The 22,401-nt window shown below is 37.0% G+C and overlaps 1 pseudogene across 1 annotated transcript in view; it reads left to right on the forward strand.

Annotated features, from left to right (window-relative positions):
- The window catches only part of LOC149197478 (WD40 repeat-containing protein HOS15-like), a 281,562-nt pseudogene that overhangs the window by 99,353 nt on the left and 159,808 nt on the right, over positions 1–22,401 (forward strand). The window lies entirely within an intron of this gene.

Genomic DNA, 22,401 nt, shown 5'->3' on the forward strand with positions numbered 1-22,401 from the left:
AATATTGGGTAAAGGTATGTCCAAACAATGCATAATATCAATAGATGTCCAAAATATCATGAATAAATAAGTATCTCATATATGTTATGAGTCCACACATGATCCAAAGCACTGAGTCTTGAGTCCTTAGAAGCATATGCTTCTAAAAGTTTACAAAAAGGTTAAAAACTGCATACTAATCAGAAAAAAATCAGCAACTAAGAGTCTAACACTCTTAAGAGTGAGAACTAGAAGCGATTCCTCCCACTCCTTCACTTGCTTGACTCTCAAAGTTCTCCAAGTCATGAAGGCTGAAAAGAGGAGGCTCATCTAATTGAACCCATTCTGCCGCATTTGTAGCTTGCAAATCTAACTCTTCAAGGTCGATTGGTGAATGATCAATACCTGTCATTATCATGAGACATTGAAATGTGAATTAAAATTTCACTTTGAAGTTTGAACTTTAAACTTTTAAAGTACGAACTAGATTATGAAACCTTCAAATTCAAGCTCTCGAATCTCACCTTGTATTTGTTTGTTGCGAAGTCGTAGATTGTAATGGACAAATACAAGGTCATTCAAGCGCTTTTGTGTCAATCGGTTGCGCTTCTTAGAATGTATTTTCTCAAACATGCTCCAGTTGCGTTCACAACCTGAAGCACTGCATGCTTGGTTTAAGATTCGAATGACAAATCTCTTCAAATCTGGCGTATCACTACCAAAGTTTTGCCACCAAAGACCTAGCAAGTGGTAAGGGTTTGTGAGTAGAAGACTAGAAGTACCAAATTAGTAAATAGTAAAAACTTAAAAAGAAAAGAAAATTTAATAAAACATCTAACATACAAAATAAAGTTTAAACAAATTTAATGAATTGATGAAGCCTTCAAGCTGGGTACCTGGCAACATCTTTGACCTTTGTCTTATAGAACTGGTATAGGCAAACAATTTAGATGGTGCCCTATAATCTTGTAGTTGGGAAAAGACACGACTTTGTTGTTCTGGATCAGGGAAGCACCTTTCCAAGCATGTCATAAGTCCTCTGCCAACCTCCCCATCCTCATTAAATTTGCTCTTATCATAAAAATATTGTGGGTTTAAGAAGTACCCAGCAGCATGTAAGGGGGAATGCAATTGCCTATCCCAACATGCATCTATAATGTCCCAAAGAGGCATATACTTTGTCTCATCATCCCCATATCTTCTTTTGATGGCCTCCTTTGCGAGATCCATCGCCTCATAAATGTAACCCATAGCGGGTTTGTCACCATCAACCATCCTGAAAGTTCAAGCATTCAAATTTAAAGAAATATGAAACATTGTAAATAAAAAGAAGCTTGAAATGAAATTTAAAAAATGAAAAAGTTAAAAGACTAAAAGTACCTGAGAACTCTAACAAGGGACTCCGTCACAGCAATAATCTCTTCAACATCTTTCCAGAAGCCATCATTAAACACAAGTGCAGCAATTTCGATGCCTTCAGGGGTCTTGGAATGTTTAGATCCCATCCACTCAGGTCCCAAGAACATCCTCTTCAGATTTATCTTTTGCTCAACCACAGATTGCAAAGATATGAAATTTGTTGCAAATCTAGTCACTGCAGGTCGAACAATTTCTTTACCTTCAGTGTATATTCTCATAGTGTTTAGGACAATAGTGTGGTTGTATAGGTATTTGGTTATGGATTTTGCCTTCTCCACAACCTCATGTATCCAATGAAGCTTACCAATGTCCTCAAGCATTAAATCTATGCAATGGGCAGCACAAGAGGTCCAAAAAATAGTGGGGTGCCTCATCTCAAAAAGTCTACCAGCAGCCATATAATTCGCTGCATTATCGGTGACAATTTGTACAACATTTTCTTCTCCCACTTCTTGAACGACTTCCTCCATCATTTCACAGATAAGTTGGGCAGTCTTAACCTTATCTGAAGCATCCACTGACTTGAGAAACATTGTGCCTGCGGGACAAGATACAAGGAAATTTATTAAAGTTCTATTCCTCTGATCTGTCCATCCATCACTCATGATGGTGCACCCTGTTTCTGCCCATGATGAACGAAACTCAGCTAGCACAAGCATGACATCTTCAACACTCTCTAACAACATATCTGTCCTAAGGCTCTCTGATGTAGGGGCTTTGAACCCTGGACCTGCAACAGCAATTGCATCAATCATAGCTTGCCAATAAGGACTTCTGGCACAGTGGAAAGGTATGTCAGAATAGTACCAAAAGTTAGCAATGGCCTTCCTTGCCTGACTATGGATATTTTTTTTCCAACCAGTGCCATCCAAGGTAGGTTGGGAACCAGGTTTTGTGCGGGGAGCAAAAAAGTTGTTTATGTTTCCACCTCCAGTGTTGAAGGAAGGAGTTGAAGGACTGGCATGGCTTTGAGTTTGACTTGGCCTTGGAGGCATGTGTGGAAAACTTGGGAACTGCATTGAGGATTCAACAGATTGATGTGACATGGGGCTAGTGGCAGAAAAAGTATCAACTCCAACATTTCCTATTTCAGCATTTTGCTTTGCTTTCTTGGCATTATGTTGCTCTAACATATCAAGGGCCAAGGCTGCTTGGTATTGGACATTCTCGTCAACGGTGCCACAAATACCTATATCATGGCCAGGTATTTTTGCAAGGTGGAACTTGAATCTATAAATGCCTCCACTGCATTCCTTTTTGCAAAATTTACAAAGGAGCAAGGATTTTCCGAAAATCTTGTCACAATAAGCCCAAGCAAAGTCCCGCTCTCTCGGCATTGTTGTTGCTTTGAACTTGTGTTTAATTTGTGGCTTCTGTTAAGATTTGGAGTCTGGCTTCTATTTAATTTGTGGCTCCTGTGAAAGACAACAAAAAATCAAATTTAAAAATTATCCAAAAATTTAAAATATGCTAGAAATTTAAAAATATGCTATCAACACTATGTCTGGACTCTGAATTTCATGGCATTGCTTGAAACGAAAATGGAAACAAGGGCTGATAAAGATAATCTTTGTTACAAAATCTGTGTTGAGATTCGAGAAGGATCAAAAGATTCAAGGTGCAAATCTCAGCTGTATGTGTGTATATAGCGGGTAGGAGTGTTAACCAAAATAACAAACATCTCGTCCCAACCTGGGCATTATAGAGTTACAGCAACAACCTTCGTGTGTAACAGCAACAATGATTTAATCATCCACAAGCATTATAAGGCCTTCTGCTGAAGGATAGATCCCTCTTAACCAAGGATTTATCATGCATTGTGAAGGATCAAAATATTCAAGGTGAAAATCTGATTTATATATAGAGTGGGTAGAAGTATTATGTAAAGCAATGCACATCTTCCACCAGCCGGGCTTTAGAGATCAGCAGCAACAATTGTTCAATAATCCACGAACTTCACAAGGCCTTCAAAAGAAGCATGTGTGCATTGAGACATGTAAAGCATGACGAGATGGATTGATCTGCTCTCCAAAGATATTGTTATAGGTATAATATCGAATTTGAAGGCTTTTTAGTGGCGGCTGTAGATGTCCTTTTTCATGTGATAGCTGGTGAAAGGAAAAATGGTGTTCATCAATTCAAAAACTGTAGATATATTCATCAACATTGGATTATGTGAAGGTCACTAGAGCTGGCCCTTAAAATATAGATAGGAGTAAATGATAGAAGCATTCTCTATTTCTTTGAATCACGTGAAGGTTATGAGAGAGCTGGCTGCTAAGATCATCATGAGGAAATGATTCTCTATTGGTGAAATTTAAGTATATATGCGGATATGTCCAGTGAACATTGTTCATAATCGTGATTCGTGATATGGCTCTTTCTTGTTGAACAAAACTGTAAATTTCGATACCTGTAGAGTTGGAGGCGAGGGAGTAGAATATTTGAGACTTCGAGGCTCTGCGCCTGCGGCGGGACTGTCGACGACTCGACTGTGCGGCTTCAGCTTCGAGGCTCTGCGCCTGCGGCGGGACTGTCGACGACTCGACTGTGCGGCTTCAGCTTCGAGGCTCTGCGACTCGACTGTGCGGGTTCAACTGCAACAGCAACTTTCTGGACGGTTCAACTGCAACAACAACTTTCTGAACTTTATGGACGCGGGCGTATGGAGTCTGGACGCGGGAGAATGGACGCCGGCAGCCATAAATCACACAAACAGAAACCGGAACCCGATAACACCATAAATCACGCAAACAGGAACCGGAACCCGATAAATTTTTTGGCGGGACTCGGGAAAAAAACGCGACGCGCGAGTCAAAATCGCGTTGACCACGAGTCAAACGCGGTCAACGCGATTTGACTCGGGAAGATTCGAAACTGCTCGTTTGCCGGCCGATCCGACTGAGAATCGCGATTAATCGGGAGAATCGCCGATTCCTGTTTCACTGATTATAACATTACCAAAATGCCTAAACTCTATGGACATATTCAAATCATTGATTGCAAGCCATAGTAAAACAAGTTAGACTTTGCCTGAATGTTGTACTTCTCATTTTGATTTGTGAGTTGCAATGCTAGTTTAAACGAGTGTTGCGAAAATCGCGATTTTTTGCCTGAAACAATTAAATCAGCGATTTTTTCTTTTTGAAAAAATCCCGATTTTCCCAGAAAGTCTGGTTTTTTGTATTTTTGCCATTTTTTTGCTGATTTTATTCTGATTTTTACGATTTTTTCCAATTTCAGACCCTCGCCGATTTAATCCCGATCGTGATGTTCACAACATTGTTTTAAACTTTAAACAGCCCATGTTTTGAGACAAAATCTTTGATCTTGCTTTATAAGGTGGTTTGTTAAACATAGATTGAATTTTAAGAGTTTTAACCAACAAAACTTTATGGTAAACTTGCATGAGATGTTACCTGGCCTGGGTTTCTCTGAATGCAATGGTTTGTTCAATAACTTTGTTTTCTGTGAATGACATGAAGAATTACTTGACAGGCCTATTTTGTAATGGAATCCAATGTAGGTTAGATCTGATATGAACTCCTTATTCTCCTAGCTTTAATAATTTAGTTGTATGGGCAGGCTTAGTGGTTAGAGCCCACTTAGTACTCAAGTTAATTTTTCTTCCACCTTTCTTGTGAAACTACTAAGAAGTGAGGGTTTCCAAATTTTTTTAACCTTGACTCCATCAAAGAGTAATTAACCTTGATTTGGTCATTTATGGTTTCTTGTAGGTAGTTTATGGGTCCATGGTATTGTGTGGCTGGTGGTATTCACTGATGGTATTTGATGTGATAAGGCCTTTTTAAAGGGTTGACATACTCCACTATACTATGCCTGAAGCCACCTATGTTTTGGTCAGCTTGGTCATGGTCATAATAGTTATGTATTTGGGTGCTGGTTTTTCTTGGTAAAGGTTTTCTAGGGTAAATTGTTCACATTATGTGCTTTGTATTTCTTTTACTTCTCTTGTTGTGCTCGATTTTACATATGCTATGAGAACTATGGTGGCCTAGACTTTCTAGCAAGAGTGGCCTATAATATTGGGTATTTTAATGATGACATCAAAGCGATTGAAGTGGATTTCTTGGAAGGATTAAGAAGATGAAATTTGATGGTGAATGAGAACATCCCTGTTAAAGAGATTAAGAAGATGAAATTTGATGGTGAATGAGAACATCCTTGTTAAAGACTATTTGTTGATGGTATCGCGTAAAATGTGCTATTTGATCTATTGAGCTTGGGTATAGATTAGATTGGGATTTATCAAATTTGCCTATTGAGCATAGATGCTTGCAGGTTTGTCATAAATAATGTGGTGGATGTAGAAGATGGATTTATGCAAGGTAGAGATCAACAAGATTTCATTGCAATGTGTGCAGATTGCACCCAAGCCTGTGAATAAGATCTATGTGAGGAAGAGCTAGATTTATGAAATCTAGTGTATAATGGAGATATGATATCCTAGAAAATGAGTCAAACGCTAAGTGTGTATATCCAATTAGTCTTGATGATATTGAGGAGAAAGGGATTCATTAATTTGCTCTTTGCCTATTCCACTAACAATGTTGGGTGTGGATATTTGTTGATTAAGTCTGGATATTCTGGATTTTGCTAGATCTACTGTGCATGATAATTTTGTAGTGGAGTGAGCTCAGTCATAAGGAGTTGCTGTGACATGAGCTTGAGGAGGTTCCTTCAAGCACTAACCACTAGTGCCGATTGTTAATTTGGCAGCTCAGGGATACATTCTCTCCTTTGGACAGCCTTCCTCATCTAGAGAAGACCCCTATTTTCCCTTGGAATAATTTAATTTGGTCAAGGAAAAATACTATTTTTAATGGAAAACTGGCAAGTACACAAAAGTACAGGTCAGCCTAAAGTTATAATTGGGTCTCCAAAGAAGCATATAAATACACATCAAGGCAACCTCATTTGGACATCACATCAACACATCACTTCTTCTCTCTCCTTTTGTGATTGGTTTGTACAGGTCTGAAGCAAGGAGGTTGAGCTCCCTTGTGCGAAGGGAAAGAAGCTAATTCTGTTTTCTGTGTTGGCGTTTCTGCTTGGACAGTTTGACCAGCTGTTTTCTACCTTTGACTTGGCATTTTGACTTGATTTGATTTGCAAAAGTTCAATTTTTGGAGGCTGAATTTCTTTGTGGAGGAACTGAATTTTTTCTGGGCTACTTTGTCTGTTGCTGACCATTGACTTTGACCACAAAAATCTGAAACTGACCGCAAAGATTCTCTCTCCTTTGACCTAGCTGTTTTGGGACTATTTTGAATGGACTTTGACCGGCAAAAGAGGCCGAGTTTTTTGCTGCCAGGACCAAACTTTTTGGAGGTTGTTGATCATTGACTTGAGGTCTCATTAGGGCATCTTTGACTGCTGTTGACTTTGACAGAAATTACAGATTTGACTTTTGGGCTCATCTCTTGGATATTGGTTAGTGAATTGTTGGACAAGTCAAAGATTTGACTTCAACTATTTCTTGTTGAATTGGAGCATTGTAATCTCTCTGTTGAACATTTGATGAAATCTAATAGAAGAAGAATTTGGAAGTGTTTTCCCCCTTGTGGGGTTTTTCCTTGGTCTTTGACCAATCTTGTGTCTCTCTTGTTTCATGTTCTTGGCTGTCTTCTATTGCATCTGAAGTACTGTTCTATCTACAATTGCTATTGGTCATTGAAAGATTGAATTTGTTTGAATAGTGATTGTACTAAGCATAGAACAATGGAAATTTAACATCTATTGTGCGATGGATTGAAATTTTTGATGTCCATGGTGAATGAAACCCAATAGCAAGAAGGAGCTCACGACAATCGTCCTATTTGATTGAGGCAACCTGTTTGGATTTGTTGTTGCTTATGCCCGTGGTGGTTGGCATTGAGTAATGGACACAACATGGTTATAGTTGGAGTTGATGGGCATTCAAAATTGATAGTCTTTACCAAGCATGAAGGAGGAGATTTTCCACTGATTTGTGTTTTGAAGCGTGAAATTCTTTCTGACTAATGCATAGACTATGTTGGATGAGTTGCACATATTTTTTTTTTCTTTTGTCTGCACATTAAATGGTTGCATGAGATGCTGAATTGCTTGTCGTGATTGGTGGTTGTGCTCGTAAGAATGGTATGTCCATGGTGTTTGAATGGATAGATGTTGTAGAGGTCATTATTAGGATTTTGTGGTAGTGAAAAATGTCATGTGGAATCCCTATTGATAGAAACAATCCCAAATCCGGCTACTCATCACTAAATCCAAGGCCCAAGGCTTTTGATGAGTTGGATTTTGTGACCTTAATGGGGATATTTTGCTACTTGGTGACACTGTTGTCGAATCTTTGGTGAGATGGAGCTCCAAGGAGGAGGAGAAACCATGTTGAGAGCAAATGATGAAAGAGTTTTTTGGTATATTGATAAATTTTAGGAGAATGAAGAAGTATATTTGGTGCAAGCATCAATACTTGTCATTGTATTTAGAGAAGGAAACAATGTGGGAAATGTAACAAGTTGATGTTTCATAGCATCATATGCTCAAGAATGCAATGATATGGTTTTTATGGGTTTTAGAGTTAATCACATGTAAGTAGGCATATGAATGTAAGACCTTGTTTAGGCATGTGTATCCCTAGTTTGTTGGATCATAACTGTAAGTTCTAGATGTGAATCTAGGTGACATTACGAAGGGGGATATGTTGTATTTTTGCATAACCAATTGTAAACTTTGAGGGGGGTAGGTGCTTACCTGAAGCCAAGTATAAAGGGGGCAATGTTAAGTTAAGCTTGACTGGATGAGTAATTAGGTTAACCTTATTGGGTCATTCATGGGTTTAACATAGGTAGTTTATAGGCCCATGGTATTGGGTAGTCAGTGGTATCCATCCATGGTATTTGATGTGAGATTCTTTTTTTTTTAAAGCTTTGCATATTGCACTGTACTATGCCTTAAGTAGGCATTGTCTTGTGTGCTTGGTTGGATTGGCCAAGGTAATAATAGATATCTATTTGGGTGTGGGTTTTTCTCGAGAAAGAGTCTTTGCAGTGAATTGTTGGTGTTCACATTTATTTATCTACTTTGCGTTTCTTTCACTTCTCTCATTATGCTCAATGTTACGAAATTACCCCTTTCTTAGTTGAATGCTGCAAATACTTTGTTTAAATAGTATATTGGAAAGGCAATAAACCTTGAACTTAAACAATATTTCCTTTGTAAATTGTTATCTACCCAAGGAATGGTAAACTAATGGGGCTATGGTCAGATGAGGTAGCTTTGCCAAAGATGGACAAGTGGCAAAGGAGCTTTGTAATAAAATCTTATTACAGTCATACATGATGGCTCTAATAATCTCACTGGAATTGTATCAAAACTTATTTTGATTGGAGATGGACTAGGTATATTATGGATCTTTAAGTTGCTTTTCTTGAGCATACTTATTACTAGGTTATAAGGTTAGACATCCTATTAATCTTATGGTACCTCAATTATTTTGAAAACCCTCCATAGGTTTAGGAAACATTGGAAGATTCATAAGCATTGCAAACTTCTAAATCTATGGTCATGTTTGAGTGGGTCTTACATTTGCCTCTATAGAGAGCCAACTCCACTTGGAACCACTTTGTTTTCATAAAAGGGACATGATCTTATTTTAATATTAGTATTAGTGTAACACAATGTCCAAAGATGGCTGATATAACTAGAGTGTTACAATAGACAATTTATTTTGGCAGTGGCTAGAGTTGTACAATTTTTCATTGAATAAAATAATTAAGAGTATACAAAATGTATTCCCAAAAAAATGGACATGTCATTGCAAACTTGGACCAAGGATTGTTAACACTAAATTCCAAAATTGAAAACCAGACTCCTAATGACCACGAATCTCGATAAAAACAAAACATGGGAGAAGAAGAAGAAGCATGCATACACAACTAAAAGCATAAAGGAGAAGATTATCCCCTTACACATTCATAGGTGACATGCAAGGGAGCAACATGTGCTTGAGTAAAGAACCGAAGATCCATCTCTTACATACTATTGAATGTTATGAATAAATATATAAGAAATAATGTAAATGATAATAATCATAAATAATTATCAGTGAATTAGTAATTTGGTTGAAGAGTCATGTCTAAATGAGACATGATTCTCCATGAAGACCCCTGCTTGGTATATAAGCAAGCCTCTCACTCTCATTGTATCATTTTTCTTATTCATACATTTAATATATAATATTTGTATCCTCATGTAATTAATCTAAAGAAGGAAGTTTGTTCGCTTCATTTGGTATTAGAGCCACATTGGCTGGTCACCAGGCCTTTGGCCATTAACCTCCCGACAGCCTTGTTGTCGTCGCAAGTAAATCATTTTGCTACACCATAGTTTGGAGCTTCTCCAATTCGCAGTTGGCCCTTGGCCATTAAAAAAAAAGAAAAAAAGAAGGGGGACTACTTTTAAGTTGAAATTAATTCAAAATCAAAAGGGTTTATCTTTAAACCCTAAACCTCTCTAAACCTCATTATGAAAAAGCACAAAATGGAGCCTAATTCGAAAATAAAAGAAAGAAGGTTCTCCTATAAAGGTATTCCAATTGTAAATTTTAAATTATTTACATTAAAAGGGTGTATCCAAAGGAAAGAGATTAACATCGCCATTAATCCAAACATTGAAGATAATTACATTAATATTAATTTGGCAAATCAACTATTAATTCTAGAACCAAATATAGGCGAACGAGAAGGTTTTTTTGGCGGGAAAGAATACAAAATTAATGATTTACAAGTGACGATTGATCATTATGAGTACATATCTCAATTTTGTGTCGTAACTATGCTTGACAAAGAGGTTGACATAATTTTCGGTCGACCTTGGTTCAAGGAATTAGGTACATTCATTCTAAACACAGAAAACAAATTCTTGATGTTCCCTTACAAGAAGAAGATGGTCACGTTCCAAGACATGACAACAAAATCAAAACTGATAATGCCTTCAACGAAGGATCTTAAGGATATTTCGAAACTAATGTTTCAAGAGAATCCAAAAACAGTATCAAAGAAGTAGAAAGAGCTTGAAGAAGTCATATCCAACAAAAATAAGGAAAATTCATGTTTGAAGGAGCATAATCAGAAGTTACTTACACAAGTAAGAAAATGTAAAGCTAAGAAACACCAGTTAGAACAAGAAAATGAAATTTCTGAAAAGAAATTCAACGAAAGTTTATCAGGAAAAGAAGAGGAAAGTTTATGCTTAAAGAACCTTAACCAAAGGTTATTAGAACAAATCAAGTGTTTAAAAGATGAGAAGCTTGAATACCAAAATAAAATTGATTCAGAAAATGAGGAACTTTTTCGTCTTAAAAACTATAATCAAAATCTACTCACTCAAATTAAGGAACTTAAGGATGATAAGAAATCATTGAAAAACAAATTACAAGAACTTATCACAGAAAACGTGTCGAAATCTTCGGTCCAAATGGAAGAAAGAGGAATTAATACAGAACCAATCAATAATAGAATTCAAGAACAGGATCAATGAGTGGAAGGAAAAAGACATTCATATGTTACAATCCAGATGAGGAAAATTCCAAATGAAGATTATGTACCTAACTCAAAAACCATAGTACTAGAAGGAAACCAAAAAATTTCCACACACCTAATAAGGGAAAGTCAAACCAAAAAGGTTCCTTATCGACATCCGAATCATGAGAGTAGACAACTTAACCAAGCTACGTATCGGGACCATTAATATCATAAACAACAAATTGATGTTCGAAAGAATATTGATGTAACCTCAATCCAGTGTTTTGATGACAATTCGTTACGGAATTCCAGTGATCAGAATATTCCACAGAAGATTAATCTAGGATGGTTTGATCCCTTCTCAGTGTGACAATTTTGTTTGTCACTTAGAAGATCATATCAACTTGTATCAACGAAGATGATTGTTCCAAGACGAGAAGACATTCGAACCTGAAATAGAGATCAAACCTTTTCCATCGATAAGCATTGAGGACAAAACTTTTTGAGGAGGAAGGCAATGTTATGAATAAATATATAGGGAATAATGTAAAATAATGTAAATGATAATAATAATAAATAATGATCAGTTAATTAGTAATTAGGTTGAAGAGTCATGTCTAAATGAGACATGACTCTCCATGAAGAGACACCTGCTTGGTATATAAGCAAGCCTCTCACTCTCATTGTATCATCATTCTCATTCATACTTTAATATATAATATTTGTATCCTCATGGATATCTTTATATTCCAAGTCTTTTGGAGTAATTAATTTAAAGAAGGAACTTTGTTCGCTTCATTGAAATTGTAGGTGGGAAATAACATTTCTAATGCTCAAGGAGAACTAAAACCACCAATGACCTTAATAACACACCCTAACAATTAAAATACCCTTGACCTAAAGGCTCACACAAGAAGGCAAATTCACTATGTAGAAGGGGCATTTAGGGAAACCAATCGACATTTTGCAACAAAGTCACAATCTACTTATAACAAGCATGTCGAAACCATGTGTAGGGAGATCATTGAGCCTATTGTAGTGTGGCCATTGAGTGCATGAGAATAGGAAGTAATGAATTTGGCATTGATAACATGATAATACCTATCATTAAGGACAATAAGTTAGGAATAAGGTAAGACAATGTTACTCATTGTACTATACAAAAGTCCTTAATGCTACTTAAAATTCCATGGATAAACAATGATGCTAGCCACAAATCTCGTAATAAAGAGAACATCTAAAAATGAAATGCTCCTAGGGCCTAGATTCCCATGTATAGAGTTTACTGGGGCAATGCTTCCTTGGAGGTTGATGATTTGTCTCCTTATGGAGTTGTTGTGAATATATGCTAAGGTGCATTGGTTGAAGTCTTAAACTACATTGTAGCTACATCTTGATATATTCTAGGTGTGAATAAGGTTGCCTTGAAGATGTAGGTGAAAGTGGAAGCAGTGGAGTAGGTTGGGAGAGTTCCTATTAAAGAATATGTGCCAAGTTGCATTGGTTGAAGACTTAAACTACATTGTAGGCTATAGCTACATATTGATATACTCTAGGTATGAATTAGGTTGCCTTGAAGATGTAGGTGAAAGTGGAAATAGTGGACTAAGTAATGAGAGTTCCTATTAAAGAAGAAATATTCTTGTGGGAATATCACTTGTAGTGAGAAGTTGTGAGGAGACAGAAGTCATCGTTAGGAGTGAGAAGCTCCAAGAGTCAGCCATGGTGTTGGGTGGATTATTCACAAGAAAGATAGAAGGTGTTCATTGGCATTGCTAATATGAAAATACCTATCATTGAGGATTATAAGTTGAAGATGTAGCATCTTGCTTAGAAGTTAGGAATAAGGCAAGGCAAATTTCATCATTGTACTGTATAAAAGTCCTTAAGGATGCTTATAAATCTACAAATCTCGTAATAAAGAGAGAATCTAGAAATGAAATACACCTTGGGATTGTATTCCCATGGATAGAGTTTATTGGGGCAATGCTCCTTTGGGGGTTGATTTGTCTCCTTACGGAGTTGATGTGATAATACCCTAAGGTGCATTGGTTGAAGATTTAATAAGCTATATTGTAGCTACATCTTGATATACTCTAGGTGTGAATGAGCTTATCTTGGAGATGTAGGTGGAAGGGGAAGTAGTGGAGTAGGAAGGGAGAGTTCCCAGTAAAGAAGAAATATTCTTGTCGGAATATCACTCGTAGTAAGAAGTTTTGAGGAGACAAAAATCATAACTACGAGTGATAAATATGCTCCAAGATTCAACCATTATGTTGTGTGGGTTTTTCACGAGTGAGAGAGGAGGTGTGCAAGACGTTGGAAGAGATAAGTTCGGAAAAAACATAATTTTGTTTTGGGGTTTGTAAACATTGAAAACAAATCGCTTTGTAGGACATCATGTTATCCATTTGACATAAATTTAAGGGAATTATTACATCTTGAAGTATAGGATCATTAGTACATGTAATTGATTGAGAGGGCTACAATAAAAATGATGAGCGATCCCATTGGTATGAAGTTGCAATGAGAATATAATTTCCAGACTCAGAAAGAATTATTGTAGGACATGTTGTCATTTGCTTAGGTCCTTGTTTTGCAGGTTCAAGATGACACACGCTTGTAACTTACGAAAAGTATTTAGTCATTGTATGAGAACTTAGATAAGCACATTTGAACTATCATTGGGTAGAAGTAATACGTTCTGTTGTTAATTTGTGCAATATGAGTCATACAATTGTAGTGTAGGTGTTACACCTAGAGAAATGCAGTCTAGATGAAAACTATAGTTCAATCACCTAAGAGTTTTTGGTTTTGTTGCATATGCCTTTATTCTAGATGAGAAAATATATAAGTTGGATCTGAAATGTGGAAAATTCTTATTTGATGATTACATTGAGCAATCTAAGGCATATAGGATGTCTGATCTTGTTAATTTCTTTAAATTCAGTGTAATGTTCACTATTGATTAATTGCCCAAGGGAAGATGAAGTAGCCTAACCAACCCCATAGGCTATAGTCAATGATAAGGAGGGAACCCATTGGGTAAATTTGGGGTATCTAGGGCAAAACATGTGAAGGAAGCCAAAATTGGGGCTAAACCTGTAACCCCCCACATTACAAGAGACCCCATAAGGAATCTATAAATAAGAGAGTGGAGAGATAATTTTCTTTTCATTGATTTGGATTGGAATACCTTTTGTTTTTTGAGTAGAGTCTTTGAGGGGTTTAAGACCCCTTTTTTCCTTGACTAGTTTTAGTGGAGAAGATCCCACTCTAGCTAATCCTCTATCTTTCTCTAATTCTCTATCTTTCATTTGGTTTTGGCAAGTGAGGAGATTGGCTTAAGGAGACAAATCTGGGACGTCTTCATACTTCCTGAGGCATTCTGTGTAGGGCAATGAGGTAGATTGAAGGCCAAGGTTGATTTAATCCCTGTTCAAGGTAGTAAGCTTCTTAAGGCCTCTATCCTAGTCAAAAAGGCAAATTGAAGGGAAACCAAACCGTTTAAATCTTTGTTCAAAGCAGCAAGGCTCCTTGAGGTCCCTGCCCTAGTCAGCGAGCTAGTTTGAAACTTTTAGTGCTGTCAGTTGTAGCCGCAGGGCATTTGGAGGAAGCACAATATAGTTCCTTGAGTTTTGGTTGACTTCAAATGACCTTGAGACCACCAGCGCAAATGAGGACAACAAGGGGTCTCTAGTGAACATCAGTACCTGACTTGAAGAGCAACAAAATCAGAGTGGAAGGAAACATTTGGTGACCGAGCTTGGTGAAGCATCACTGAGTTGTATTATCAGTGTCTATATTGAACGGACTGGTATTGCTATGGTGTAACAACCCTAGTAAACGATTGTTAAAAGTGGAACTAATGTGAGCTACTGAAGTTTTCATACTGCTTGTCTATAGCTTGGTTACAATTGATGTATCATGTTGATGTTATCTGTTCGCTGTTGCATCTTAATTGTCATTGGGGAATGTTGTAAATGATTGTGCTATTAGTGCAATATGTCCTTATGCTCTTGATAACTGTAAGGGGATTTTTTTTCCCTAAGAACACTACACCTAGCTACACATTTATTGTCTCAACAAATGATCACATATATGAAACAAGCAATGCTTTCTAATCTGATTTGTAACAATAAATATTCTGGGTTTTTAACCAAATAAATAACAGAAGCAGAAATGCTCGAAACCAATCACATGCAATCACATGCAACAGAGAATAACACAAATAGATATACACTGAAAACCCCATACTTTCCTTCATACTTTCATTATGTAGCCCCCTTTTGATTTTTTGGTCTTGATAAACAAATCATTTAGCAATGTATGTTGTTAGACACTTCACATTAATCCTATTTGTGTGCTAGTGGGCATCGATTTTGTCATTTCTCGATGATTTCGTAGCTTCGGAAGGTCTTTTGCATAAGCTTGTGTCTAGCATACAAGAGAAGAAGTCCTCTTTAGGTGGTTGTTGAAGAGGAGTAACTAATATGATCTCCTTTCTAAGTTTTTAACATTTGAATCTCCAATTTTTACTATGTATCTTAATCCAAGGAAAATCTTGACAGATCGACCCGAAGGGATCACATCTTGTCGCCTAAACTAGCCTGGCCTAACCCCAAGGGTGTCGAGGAGAATTGACCTTGTGACCTCCCATTGGCGAGATACTTTAGCAACATGAACTCAACCAATTGATCTAACCCTCGGGGCTATCTAATCTCCACTGTTGATCTAAAAAGTATCGGATTTAATTTTAGCCATATATCACTTTGGAGATTAGGGATTTGGCCCATGGAGAAATTATAAAGAGAACCTATGGGAGAAGATGAATATACATTAAATTGTTATTTTTGAGAGTGATTTTCTCAAGGAGTGAGAGACTCTAGGACTGAAGAGAAGGGAAAAGGATTGCAACAAGAGAATTTCAGGAGCAACTTTCAGGGAGGCTGAGTTTAGGAGGGAGTGGCTGAATTGTTGAAGAGGAGGGCCGAAATTGCTAGGGTTGATTTTCTCAAGTGTGCAGGGGCCATACGAGGTGAAGAGGGGGGCCGAGTTTGCTGGGGAGAGAAGCTGAATTCTCTAGGGCCGAAATCTTCCAGAAGGACCAATTTCTAGTGGGTCGAATTCCTTGACGTTGATTTTCAGGTTCCAATCGCTGTAATTTCTCTGTGGGTCCAGGCCCTAATTTTCCTGAATAATTTAAGTGAAGGAAGATTGTTTTGGGAATTTTTTTCTACTGTTGTGTGGTTGATTTCCCTTTTTTATTTCCGTTGCAAATTTAAGTTTTGAAAGTTTAAATACCAGTGAATTTTTTTCAGAAATTTTCATATTTTGTTGAGTAAATAATTTCTGGGTATAAAATAATTGTTGAGGCTAGGTATTAATTACATAAGTGATGACCATTTTGTGGTCATGGGCATTGATTGTATCTTCTTGATTTGAATGTGCATCTCATTTTTGAATTTGACTAACAATTTTAATCATGTTGATAAAATTGACCTCCATTGCATTTGTCTGATAGATTCAAGTCTAAGACATACATATAATCTTGGTATGGCTATCCAAGTAGAACAACCGAATTGTTCCATTTTTATGTACATCTTGAACTCTATGGTGTCCTTTCCATTTTATTTTTATTTTACTCCGTCTTTGATCTACTTTACCCAGGTTATTCAAGAATAACATTCTAAGCCTTAAATTCATGCGTTGAATATGCTTAGTGTGCTAATGCTTCCTTCTTGGTTATGCCATTTTGGTCAATGATTGCTTCATTAGTCTAATTTTGATCAACTTATTCTTGTAAACTCTTCATTTCTCTTAGCTAATCCTCCATCTTCATTAATAAACTGGGAACTAAAACTTCCATACATGCAACTTCTTCTTGTCCACACGTCAATTGGAATGGCATGAATTTAGTTGTACCTTTACATGTTCCCATTCATTTATAATACAACTTGTAGTTTTCTTTTGCAACCCGATTTGTCTTTATCACATATTCTATAAGTAATTGCTAACAAGATTTTTTTTCGTAGCTTCCACTTGCTTGTTGCCTCTAGGTTATAGGAAGCATTCGACTTATTCTGTTTTATTTTCATGTCTTGCAACATTTCCTTTATGCATCTATTAAAAAAATGTCTGTCTCTATAACTTGTAGTATTAATGGGGGTCTAAAGCAAATAATTATTTGTTTGTAAATAAATTGTGAAACTCATTGTTTTATTATGTGGCAATGCTTTCACATACGCCCTTAGTCATGTATTTTGTTGCCACATTGAGGTATCTACATGTTCTTTTCTTTCTTAGATACTTGAATTTACCAACAAAATCAAGTTCCACCTCTGGAATAGTTCTTGTAATTGTGTAGGGTGTAATATCATGAATCTTTGTCGAGTTGGGTCTACCTATCCTTTGGAAAATGTCAAAATTCTTGACCCATTCATGGTAGTGCTTAGATGGATTCGACCACCTCAATCTAGCTATCAAAATCTTTTTCTCTATGGTTCACCTCTTGGTGTTACTTGATGACCCTCTTGAGTTCTTCCATGGGACATTGTCATAGAATTTGGTTCATGCCCGTGCATGATAGTCCATAGATGAATTGAAATGCAAACAATATCAAAACATTTTTTTTATCCCCTTCATCTCTCTTCCAAGCAAGAATGTCTTCTCTATTCCTCTGTATATGATCTCTATCCTCAAGTAATGTCTATAGATCTATTCTACACTTCAGTGAGGATCTCTAGTGTGCTTTTATTGCATAGGATTCATGTTGCGTTGACATATAACGGGACCTCTCAGACTCTCCCACATCCTCAAATGTGCACAACTATCATTATTCTATGACTGGATCTACATGTACATAGTCTTATATTTGACTAAAACTTTCATATGTTTTTGCTTAGATTCATAAATATACAATGCTTCTTACACAAGTTTATTCTCTTGAAGTTGTTCTGATGCCATATATAAGCAATATAAGTGGAGTAATGATGAACTTTAAACACGTAAGTAAGCAATTCTTACATGATCATATTGTCACATAAAACAAATAAACCACGGTCAGCCTAACACTAAGGGCTCAAACCATTAATTGGGTCATACACCAGCATAGATCCATTTTTTAACCCTAGATCTATTAAGCATGCAGAGGGATAAAAACTCGTAAGTGCAAACCTCTTGCTGCTTAGAAGATATAGGATTAAGATGGATCCGTGCTAGTTTAATTTTATGCATTACAATCATCTTTTATATTTTATCATAAATTAACAGATGGATGCCAACTTTTTTTTCCATTTAGTTTATTATTGTTACATGTGACACGTCTAACACTTCTCTTCTAGCATAGGTTGTGAGAGCACCTTACTTCTCTTGGTGTAATCATTTTAGTTTATTAGCGTTACGCACATGACACATCTCTCCCATCATGGGCGGCAAGAGCACCTTGCTTCTCTCGACACAAGTAATACAAAAAAATATTATCAAATATCTAAGGGGGTGGCTATGATTATTTAAATATTAATTCTTGGTTTAGATTTGATAAGCTAAAGCGAGGAGATACAAAAGGCCAGACACTCATTATTGAGAGAGAGCTTAAGAGAATTCGAGTTGAAGAACAATAACTTAGAGGATGATTAATACTTGGTTTAGATTCTTGATTTCATTCTTCATTTTCCATGTTTATATTAAATTTGTGATAAGTTTTTGTGTACCATTTACTTCACTTTAGGCATTGCATGCTGTGAAGTCAGTTACTACCTAGTTGTGGTTTCAATTTTTCTCATCCTTCAGTCATCACTATGTTGAGAAACCAAGTCCTAGATAATTTAATGCTTGATTCCTCTTTCTTGATAATTACTTGTAAATGTTAGCTGTCTTATTAATTTATGTTCATCAAGAAATTATACAAAATATCAAAGGATAAAGATCACAATGAGACAAAGAACAACATAAATTAAGCTCCAAGCCAGGGCAAAACCCCACAAGGGGGAAAACCCAACCAATCCTTCTCTTATAGAATCAGATCGAAATGAGATATCCAAGACCCAAAACCAAGACCAAGAATGGCACAAGTTTACCAAGTCAACCCTCCTCCAAGTCTCCTCCAATCAAGTCAAAGTCAACAAAAATTGACGCTGGTAAAATCTCTAAAATTAGGTCAAACCATAAATTTTTTGGACTTGTAGTAGATGGCTGAATTTTGGACTTGTAACAACCTAAAAAATGTTGAAGAATCTAGGGAAAATTAAGTTAATAAGATTCTTCTTGCTCATGATAACTATTTGCGAGGTATTTTTAACTTTTCTTATTAGCACATTCTTCTCTTGATATTAATAGAGTGTGTCTTCCTAGTTCATCAAATAGTTACCAAAACAAAAGAGACAAGAACACAAGATGTTGGATTTTTTCCAGGGCCAAAATCTCTCAATCTTTGAGAGGAAAACCCGCACAAAATTCTTCTTATAGAGATTCCAATTGACGAATACCAAGGCCATGACCCTTGACCTATTAGGCCACTCCAAGACCAAGACACCAATATTCTTCTTTGTCACTGTTGAGATCATCATCACTGCTACCGAAGTTATCACTGCTGCAACATTGAGGCCATCACTAATGTACCACTGAGATCATCACTGCGGCAACACCGAGGCCATCACCGAGATCATCACCGTAGCACCTTCATTGAGATCTACACCAAAACAACGAGATCTCTTTACTGAGATATGTATGGATATATGAGAGCTGCACCTAGATTCACTGAGATTATGACCTTGTAGCTATGCCTCCATCAAGATCATGATTGTGTTTACATGATTACTTCTATGCCAAGATTATGACTGCATCTGGAATTTAGGCTGAGACAGAGAGTGTTGCTTCAAGATCCTCCTCTTCACAAATATGCCAAGACTGTAATGTTGCTTCAGTGATGACTGTGATCGCCGAGACTGCGAGGAGGCCGAGACTGTATTCATTAAGACAATGAGGAGATCGAAAACTATATCTTTGTGGTAACCATTCGAAGAACAAAGATGCATGACCGAATTGCGAAGTCTTGTCACTGTAATTACTAACTGTAATTACCCATTGAAGTTTCAGAGGCATCCTAGTTGTGCGTCTGCCTGTAATGCGGATCCTTACACACCTATATATAGTGGTTAGTCATGCATATAAGCCGACATGAGAGAGGGAACCATTGTGTCTCCTTATATGAGCCGACATGACTTCTTTTTATCTTGTTTGGAGGCCGACTTCTTCAAGAGGGATTGTGCTTGTCTTTGGAGGGCTGTTAGACATTTCTATAGACTTGAATACATTGAACATAGGCTCAAGAAGAGCTTTTTCATATGACATTGACTCTTTGACTCAATAATAAATCCTAAGGCTCTCAATAGGAGCCACTAACAAATAAACCTCTTGCTCATGAAACCCATGTACCAAGGCATGCAAAAATAATTTTATTTCTTTTATTTCATCATTTACAAAGATCATGTCATTATGATGACCGAACCTAGTTACACTTTCTTAACCACTCCCTCTTAACTAGGGAGGTATTCATAATGGTACTTGGTCATTCTCAATCTGAAGAATTTCTCATAAGAAGAATCGGATTGGTAAACCATCTGTATAGCATCATAATAACCAACATTGTTTCGACAACAAGGCCTTTATTGACAACTCTATCTCTCATCAGATTAGAGCACAATGTTAGCGAGACCAATGACTATAGACACCTTCATCATTGTCTCTGAAGGTACATACCGACTCGGGTGTTCACTGCGTATGACCTTCTAGGACTATTCTTATCTTGGGTTCTTTGCCCTCAAAGAATATCGGTCTTCTTGCCTACTCTTATCTTGGATGCTCTACACATCCTCAAAGAGCATCAGATGCCAGATGATTACCTAATCCTCCATTCTTTCTTCCCAAGTGAAGACAAGAATGTTGTGTCTATATCTCCCTCTTAACTAGAGAAGATATGCTCATTCATGTAAAGGAATGTACCCAAGTTCCCTCTAACCAGGAACTTGCCCAAGCTCCCACTCAATTAGGGACTTGTCAGAACTCCCTCTTAACTAGGGACTCTCCTTCTCATCAGCAACTTCTTCTTCATGGGTCCTTCAGCTGCTTGATCAATTTCTTTTCCTTGATGTCATGAAATTCAGTCGAGTTTCTTACTTGTAGGGCATTAGCCATCCATCACTTTCCTTCTTGGTTTGTCATGGCATTCCTTTCTTCATGGAAAGTGGCCTTCTTGATACATATCCAGAACCTTTGTCATATGGCTACTTCTTCCTCATCATGTTTCATTTAGGAATTTCCATCCACCACATGAATGCTAGTTGTACTTGTACTTACAACTCTTGTTCCAGTAGCCCTGCATGAACTCATCCAGATATTATGCAAAAAATCAAAATGTAACATTAAATCAAATCGTACCTTACTAGATGGCTCTTCATCATGACATCTTCCTGTAGGTATCAACATGTTGCATACATGTTGACATATCTCCCAAAGATATCTATTGTCAAGTGTCTTCATCTTTTTCAGACTTTCATTATGGTTGCATATCTCACGATCTCTTCCTTCCTCACACATTCCATTCCTAGGAGCTTTCAATTAGAGTTTCTTAATTGTAGTCAACCACCTCATACTTCATATGAGGACATATTAAGTTGATTTCATCTAGTGTGACTTATGCCTTCCTGCATCCTTTCAGAGGAGGAGACCCTTTTCCCTTGATCATGCTTCTCAAGAGAGAAGTGGTGATCCATGTTACCTGCAACCATACAACATGACTTTATAATATTAAATACAAGCATACATACCTCATTTTACCTTTAGGTCATCTAGGCTTCTTTCAACAACTTCCTTGATTGAAGTGTCTTCAGCCCCTTGATCTGCTTCTTCTCTTGTGTCATCATAACATCATCCATGAATTCCATAAGTTGGAGTTTCTGATGAAACACTTGCTTCCTCTCTAGATTAGTGAACCATCCGATGAGGATTCCATTAGAGAATCATAATGATCTTGCATATCCCTATTTGGCAGATATCCCTATTTTAAATACAAGCATACATACCTCATTTTACCTTTAGGTCATCTAGGCTTCTTTCAACAACTTCCTTGATTGAAGTGTCTTCAGCCCCTTGATCTGCTTCTTCTCTTGTGTCATCATAACATCATCCATGAATTCCATAAGTTGGAGTTTCTGATGAAACACTTGCTTCCTCTCTAGATTAGTGAACCATCCGATGAGGATTCCATTAGAGAATCATAATGATCTTTGTATATCCCTATTTGGCAGATGTTTCCTTTTTGACTTGATGAATGATGAACCTTGTCCTGGATGACTTCTTCCTTTCCTTCAATGTCCAAGGAGGTTCCCAAGAGCTATATCCTTCATGTTTGACTATCGTGGATTTTGTCCTTCATGATTCTCATGGTGATATCACGAGATCTTGTTTCTAATGCTTC

This window comes from Pinus tabuliformis, chromosome 2_2, assembly GCF_031772625.1.
Source record: "Pinus tabuliformis cultivar Carrire ecotype Pingquan chromosome 2_2, CPIR1, whole genome shotgun sequence".
Lineage (NCBI taxonomy): Eukaryota > Viridiplantae > Streptophyta > Pinopsida > Pinales > Pinaceae > Pinus > Pinus tabuliformis.